The sequence below is a fragment of the Spermophilus citellus genome (assembly GCF_964194105.1).
Source record: "Spermophilus citellus genome assembly, chromosome: 13".
NCBI classification, from domain to species: Eukaryota; Metazoa; Chordata; class Mammalia; order Rodentia; family Sciuridae; genus Spermophilus; species Spermophilus citellus.
In genome coordinates this window covers 86,656,051-86,664,287 of record NC_138193.1, presented here as the reverse complement: position 1 = coordinate 86,664,287, position 8,237 = coordinate 86,656,051, and the positions used below count along the sequence as shown (strand labels likewise).

At 34.9% G+C, this 8,237-nt stretch overlaps 1 pseudogene across 1 annotated transcript; it reads right to left on the bottom strand.

Moving 5' to 3' along the window:
• Positions 1–4,317: 4,317 nt before the first annotated feature.
• LOC308632809 (L-lactate dehydrogenase A chain-like) lies at positions 4,318–5,329 on the bottom strand (annotated as a pseudogene). The gene is made up of 2 exons: positions 5,021–5,329; positions 4,318–4,870 (listed from the first exon to the last, which is right to left on the bottom strand). The product of its transcript is annotated as an L-lactate dehydrogenase A chain-like (transcript).
• Positions 5,330–8,237: the final 2,908 nt, after the last annotated feature.

Here is an 8,237-nt window from a genome sequence, read left to right as displayed (position 1 = left end):
TATAGTTTTAGGATTACCTTTTTTTAAAAAAAATATTTATTTATTTTTAATTGTAGTTGGACACAATATCTTTATTTCACTTATTTATTTTTATGTGTTGCTGAGGATCGAACCCAGTGTCTTGCACATGCGAGCTGAGTGCTCTACCACTGAGCCACAACCCCAGCCCTTAGGATTACCTTTTAACTTACATGAATCTTTATGACCTAATTTCTCTGCTTCTAGGATTACAGAGATGGAGCTGAATGCTATTTTTTTGAAAGGGGCAGGCCAGTGTGTATTTGAATTTGAATTTTAAAAGGAAGCTCTTACTGACACTGGCAGCTATGAGTCCAGTGCTGTGTTGAGTGACAGAGTTTGATGAGAGATCTAAATATGTTTTTTTTTTTCAATGATATCTTAAAGAAAACTAAGAAAAGCCTACAACTTGGCAGGAGCAATAGAACGTGTGCCCAGTATTCACATGGGACCCTATAAGGTAGACAGTTTTTCAGGCAGACAAAAATTGTGAACATAAAAGGCCATAATGTCTATAAAAATGGCACAGCGTCCTAAATGCCCTTCTTGGCCATAATTGCAGAGTTCTGTATATATTGCCAAGTAGAAGGAGACAAATGGAGACATGCACTCTGTTTCTGGAGAAGCAGTAGGAGAAATTGGAGTTTTGTACACCTATGCTAAGGTAATTCTAGATACTAGTATTTTTGCATAAATATAACAAATCAGAAACAAAAAGATTAAGCTTTCTCTTCCCTGGGAAAGCCATTACTTAGCCTTTCCCCTCTGTTTTTCTGTATTTTATATCAAAGATTTCCTGACATTTAACAGAAAAGTAGAAAACTTCTGAAGAACCAGGTAGAGTTTTGGTGGAAAAGACTACAGTTTTAATCTTAGACCCTGGGAGGTGTCTCGTCTCTGTAAGTAGAAGCAGATTTGATATCATTCCTTTAATTAAAACCATCTGATGCACAAAATCCCTTCTCAGTTGCCCTAAATAACTTATTTTCCAACTCCATCTTCAGTTTGTCTTCCAATAAAGCACGTTATCGTTTCTTCAGAAGACCGATAACCCAAGAGTCGTGAATAATGGGAAAATGACAAAACTTGCTGTACATAATCAGTTGGCAAAGGAAGGAGAAATAACAGCTGCTTAACTGTTGTAACATATATTTTTAAACTGAGCTTGTCAGTCAGTATGGCTGCCAAGTCACAGATTTTCTTCAACAATCTCAAGATGGCTTAATGCCATATAGATTTGAGTATGTTGGTGGCTTTCTTCTCCCTCTGAGCCTTTGACTCTAGAAGAATACTGGAGGATGCTTTTAGAGTCACAGTAGTTGCTTGAGGTTCAGATCTTCCAATGTGAGTGCCAACTGGAGTTAGACAGTGATGTTATTATAGATACATTTTGTCAGCTGATCAGCAAGTGGACACTGGTTTATGGAAAAAAAAATGTTATCCTGAAAAGTGTATTGGCAGTCAAATTAAGATAAATCAAAATAAATATTCAATGTAATAGTGGAATTAATTCTTGTAGGATTATGTGGATAATCATTTTGCAAAGTAAGGATTATTATTGTTATTGTTTTTTTTTTTTTTGAGATGCATCTTGATTCAAGCGTGTTAGGATGGAATCCTAGTTTCACCCATTACTGGCTTTGTGGTGGTTGCAAAAGAGTTGACTATGAGGAACATATTTTTCATCTATAACTTCATAAAATCAGTAAGAAAAATACACAGGACTATAATAATAAAATGTGCAAAAAGATATGGAAGGCAATTCATACAAGGGAAAACTGAATACCTAAAACTTCTCAGTCACACTAACTTTAAGGAAATGCCGATTAATGTGAGATACTACTTCAGAAAAAAGATATCTAAAATACTAACTGTTGATTAGGATATGGAGAAACTGGAATTCTCCTGTATGGCTGGTACAAATACACTTGGGCAATACTCTAGTGGAGAAAATGGGTAATAACAGTCATATTTGTCTTCAACCTTAAATAAATTGCTTGTGATATTTCACTATTAAGTATGATATGAAGTTTATTATGACTTAGCACTATTAGTTAGATTAAGGTATTTTCTTCTATTTCTAGTTTGCTAAGAGTATGTTTTTTTTTAATCATGAACTAATGTCAAAATTTAGTGGATGACTTTTTGGGGCCTGTATTGACATGATCTTGTGATTTTTTCCTTAATCTATTAACATGGATGAATTACATTAATAGACTACAAATAACTGAATTAATCTTGCATATTTGGGTTAAACAATACTTGTTCATAGCTTCAACACACATGCACAACTCGTTCATTACAGAGACGAGACACCTCCCAGAGTCTGAGATTAAAACTATAGTCTTTTCCACCAAAACTCTACCTGGTTCTTCAGAAGTTTTCTATTTTTCTGTTAAATTTCAGGAAATCTTTGATATAAAATTTATTCACATTTTATGTAGAATTTTTATATATATCATTAGTGATAACAGTTAGTGATTTGTTTTTCCATATAGTATTTACCTAGTTTTAATATTAAGTTTATACTAACCTTTTAAATTAGCAATGGGCTTCTTTATTTATTTATTTATTTTTTAAAAATTCTGAACTAGATTTATAAGATTCAGATTTTCTGCTATTTCAAGATTTGGCAAAAGTTGTTTTAAAATTTGTGGCTAGATCTTTAAATATTGCCCAGTTTTTAGCTTTATGTGGGGTTTTACATATTTTCCAACTTTCTATTAGTCAATGTTGGCAATTTATATTTTTCTAGAATTTTCATTTGAATAGATTGGCATAAAGTTTTACATAATATTCTCTTGTATAAAATTCCATCCTGTTTACAATTATATCCATTCTCTTTTTCTTGATATCATTTGTTTCCTTCTTTTATCCTTAATTGATCTTCCAGAGATTTGTAATTTATTTGTGTGTTTTCCCCCCCAAAGAATCATTTTTTTGATTTCCTAATCAATTCTAGTATTTATTTGTTTTGTCTTCTATTTGGTCTGCTTTTGTATCTAATATTTCCTTCAGGTTTACTCTGTTCTTTTAACTTCTTGAGTTGCTGGGCTCCTTACTTTTTTTTTCTTTCAAAACATATGCATTTGAAGATATATGGATTTCCTCCTAAAATATCTGCATCAGTGCCTAATATACATATACATATATATGTTACTTGCCTTACAGTTCTTAGCTCTGGTTGTTAATCAGTTCCAAGTATTAAACATTTCCATTTTGATTTCTTCATTGACAATGACCATTTGTCTGTTTCCAACTGCATGTTTTGACCTGTATTTTAGCTGTCAATTTCTAATATTACAATCATTCTAATGCAGTTAATTGTTCTTTCTTCTATTGTCTGGCTCTAGATCCTAACTGACCCTGTTTGTCACCTTGGTTTTACCTCATTGAAAGAGATTCCCAAAGGTTTCTTTTTTCCTTTTTTTTTTTTTTTTAACATTGTGAGCATTTTTGCATGAGCTTCCTGACCCTTAGTTGTGGACATTTCCACACAGGATATTTCATATTTTGTTTCTATTGGGAGTCCCAGGTTTTCATAGTCTAGGACTTTTTTTTAAGTTTTTTGTTTTTTTTTAAGAGAGAGAGAGAGAGAATTTTTTAATATTTATTTTTTAGTTTTTGGTGAACACAACATCTTTATTGTATTTGTATGTGGTGCTGAGGATCGAACCCAGTTCCCCGCACATGCCAGGCCAGCGCGCTACCGCTTGAGCCACATCCCCAGCCCGGCTTTTTTTTTTTTTTTTTTTTTTTAGATGTTCAAGGTTTATTTGATATTTCGGTTGGTGTGACAAAAAGATCTTTCTTTTTACATAATATAGAAATGTGCACTACAGATACATATAACACACAGAATAAAATCCTTTAGAATAGTTTACACAAGACATGCAATACTGGATTTAACATTGGTTCCCAGGATGTGAATGAATGAAAAAAAGCAAAACAAAAACAACAAAACAGTTGGACTAGGGCATGTTTGATGAGGTTATATATCACACATCTGGTTTGAAGGGCAACTGGAGCTGTGCAATATGGGGAGTGGTATCCCAGAGATGGTAGAACTATTTTACACTAACAATTTTAGGACTACATAAGTTAAGTACCATCCAGCATCAGGATATCTGTAGGGTTTCATAAGCCATTCCTATTTCTAATTTTAGGAAATTGATGTTTTCCCCAGGCCATCTGCTTTAATCACAGATCAGATAAAAAGGACAACATGCACAACCTCTAACTAAAATCCTCTTGTATCTTGGACATTAAAGTGATATGACATTAGAAATCTTTAAATTTTCAGCTCCAAAGTGTATCTGCATGATTCTTTAAACCTGCCTCTTCCTCAGATTCACTTTCACAACATCTGAGATTCCATTTTGTCCCAAGACACAAGGCACACTTAGAAAAACACCATACTTCGTTCCATAGAGACCCTTAATCCTGGTGAAAATTGGGTGCACCTGCCTAAGATTCTTCATTATACTTTTTGCAAAATCGGTCACAGACAGTCCAATGACCCAGGATATATATCCTTTTAGTCTGATCACCTTATAAGCAGTGTCAACCACCTGCTTGTGAACCTTTTTCCAAAGTTCTTTATCTGCATCAGTACCTAAATCTGGGTGCATATTCTTCAAGAAGACACCAGCAACATTCACTCCACTCCGTACAGGTACACTAGAGTCTCCATGCTCCCCGAGGACCCTCCCATGACAGTTTAATGTGTGAACTCTCAGCCTTTCCTCCACCAGGTAATGGAACTGGGCAGAATCCAGATTGCTACCACTTCTTATAACACGGTTTTTGGAAAAACCACTTATCTTCCAAGCCACATAGGTCAAGATATCTACTGGATTGGAAACAACAAACAACTTGCAGTGTGGGCTGTATTTTAAGATGTTCACATTACACTGGACCAAAGTAAGACGACTTTCTCCCTTTTGCTGGCGTGCTCTAGCTGTGATAATAACGAGCTTGGAGTTTTAAGTCACAGAATAGTCTTTGCCAGAGACAACTTTTGGTGTTCTAAGGAAAAGGCTACCATGCTAGAGATCCATTATCTTTCCCTTCAGTTTATCCTCCATGACATCAACAAGAGCAAGTGTATCTGTCAAGTCTTTCATTAAGATACTGATAGCACAGGCCATACCAACAGCACCAACCCCAACAACTGTAATCTTATTCTGAGGGACCTGTTCTTCCTTGAGAAGATTCACAATCAGCTGATCCTGGAGACTTGCCATTTTGAACTTGGAACCAAAAGGAATCGGGAGTGCATGTTGAGAAGGCGTCACAGGTGCCCAGCAATGGAATCTGCACTCAGCAGCAGAGTCTCCAGCCTAGCATCTGTTTAAGTTCTCGGCTTGCCATTTCTCTACCACACAGGTGGTGTAAATTTGACTTCCCCACCTCTACTTTTGTCACAGGTTTGGGATTTTTTCTTTATTTTTTCATGAACTGTCTGTCTCCCCTTCCCAGAACCTCTATAGCAAACAAGCTGGTTTACTGCTGCTCTGGGCTATTGAGAAGCTGCCCTTCTGAAGTTCTTGTTTTGTAGGAGACTTAGTTCTAGCTTCTACCCTCTCATGGGATTAAAATGTCTTATGTTTCTGGATGGATATTGACATTCCAGCTCTGGTCAGGATACCCCCTGGGTTGCTGAGCCTCAGTTTGCATGCTTACCAATCTAGCTTTGAGTAGCCATTCATTTTTGTAATTTCCTTTGGAAACCAGAGATCTTGTAACAGTTTTGCATATATTTTAGAATGTCTAATTTTCTAAAAGTAGAAGGGGTTGTATTGTCAGATCAGGCAAATTTTCTGTAACCTATGTAAAAAATTTTAAGATCAAGTTATTTCTTAGCTTGTACTACAAACTATTACTCCTCAAGTGAGTTATTCTTGTGCATATTCTTATTTTTAAACATTAAGTTTTCTTAATAACACGCTAAACATTATTTTAAATAAAATTCACTTAAAGAGGGAAAATCTAAGTATGAATTGGAATTCTATTCTAAGGTTTTCCTAGAGCCTTGGAAGAAAAGAGTAGGTCCTGGCTTCAGGGAGATAATATAATTCCATTTACTGCTCATTTATTGTATAATCTAGATTTGCATCTATGTGAATTAGATGCTGTTCAATCAGATGCTGTTGGGCAATATGAAGTCAAGAATCTCAAAGCGATATGTGCAGGTTTATATGTCTAAAATGATAGGTTTTGTTATTGTGATAGACTGACAGACTTTGCGCTCATCTACATTTTCACTGAGTTCTTAACATAGAAATGGTCTGCTTTCTCTATGTGGAGAAGAATAAGAGTATTTTTTGCTAAAGAACAATTTTTCCTCCCACCTAAGCTTGATTCTCTTTGACAGGATGAAGTTTTTGTAGAAAACAGAGTGCTTATCTATAAGAGTCCTGGGATACTAACTGATACATTCAAGTCAACAAAAATCCCCTCTCCTTTTAAAATGTTTATTATTCATAGATTTTCATTTTGCATTGATGCAGAAACTAATTTTTAAAAAGCAGAAGGAGAGTTTTACTCAACTCAGATAATTTCGCTTCAGCACATCTTATTGTTTTGTTGTGAAAGAATTTGTCAATTTGGGAAAAATTAGTAACTTGAAATTATGACTGTATATTTGAAGATGTTACCTGAATTTAGGAACCTCCTAACAAGTAGAATTCATGCATGCTAGTGCATTTAAAATATAGAGTTTGTTTAAATAATTGATGAAAGAAATAATAAACAGGATTCTAACTAATAAGTATCTAATTGTTCTTCTGAGCTTTTGACATTGAGTCACTAAAAAAAAGGTGTGGTCATGGGGTTTACCTTCTGTTAAAACATCTTTGATTGAACCACGGACTTTGGAGGAGAAGAGGGTAAAGTTGGGGAGAAGGTAAGTCAATCATTGCTGTGACTAAGCTGTGCTCCCATTTCCTGTTTAGTCTTTATGAGGCCAACCCTAAAGTATCATCAGACAATTTAAAAATAAACTTTTGAGATATGTGGACAATGATCATTCAGACGATGGACAATTTAATAATTGGTCATACTGAGAAGTGCTTGACATTCCTGTTTATTTCAACTCTTTACAATAGCTACATTGAATTCATAGTGCACAACTAGTCAGGTACTTTTTGATGTTCTTCTTGCCAGTTGATATAGGTAATCTCTTCTTGTGAACTAGCATTATGTAGAAACTATTTTGAAACACTCTTTCAAAGGCATCTAATGCAGTAATTATGAAAAGAACTAGATTATGTTCAAACCTCATCTCTGTTCTATTGAATGGTTCCTTGACAAAGTTGCTTTGGTGTCTCATTTTGTGATGAGGTGCCTGGGAGTCTGAACCGTGAAGAGAACATGCACCTTCTGTGTGGTGAACATTGCTGTTAACCATTGTAAGTGAATATGCATATGTTCTGCATGGAAACACACCCAAAGTCCCTAAACTATAATTATTACCAACATATTAATCATTGAGATGGTGTCAACTATCTTTATGGAAAATTCAATTAGTCTTTCTTTTTTAAAAAAAAAAAAACAAAGCAAGCAATCTACGTCTGTGATTCTTTGGAATTTTTTCTCAGCTATTTCAACTTCATTAGGAGTGAACCCTAGAGAAAAAAATTCAAATTGTAGGTCTTACTGTGCTTTGTTGATTACTCATCTTTTTATTCCAAAATTTAATGAAAAAAAGATCTGATTTTCATGTCTGGGCGAGGGAAACTTAAATATTATTTTTTTCCACACTGTCTTGTCTATTCCTTTAATTGTCTTTGCAATGTCATTTACTGTCTTCCTCCAACTCCACTTTTGCTATTCAGAGCTAAGGCTTTTCCACTTGGAACTATCTACCCTGGCTTTTGAAATGCTAGCTTTCCAGCTGGGCCTGGAGTGTGTGTAAATCAGAAAGCTGTGCTGGTGAATTTCTGGTTTGCATTAGACCATCATGGCTTATTGTTCTGAAGGCTCTTAAAGTGCTCAGTCCCAAGGTGCCATGCAGCCTCTCCAGGATGAGCTAATTCTTTAAAACAGCTGTTTGCTTGACATTTTTTTAGTTTAGAAAACCCCTGGGTAAATCTTTAGATACAGTTTGTCACCATCATGTATCAAAGGAGGATAATCTGAATCCCTTGAAAGCATGCATAAAATATGTAATTGCCCTTGAAAACGAGCACAAATAATTTACTGGTAAATATTTGTTT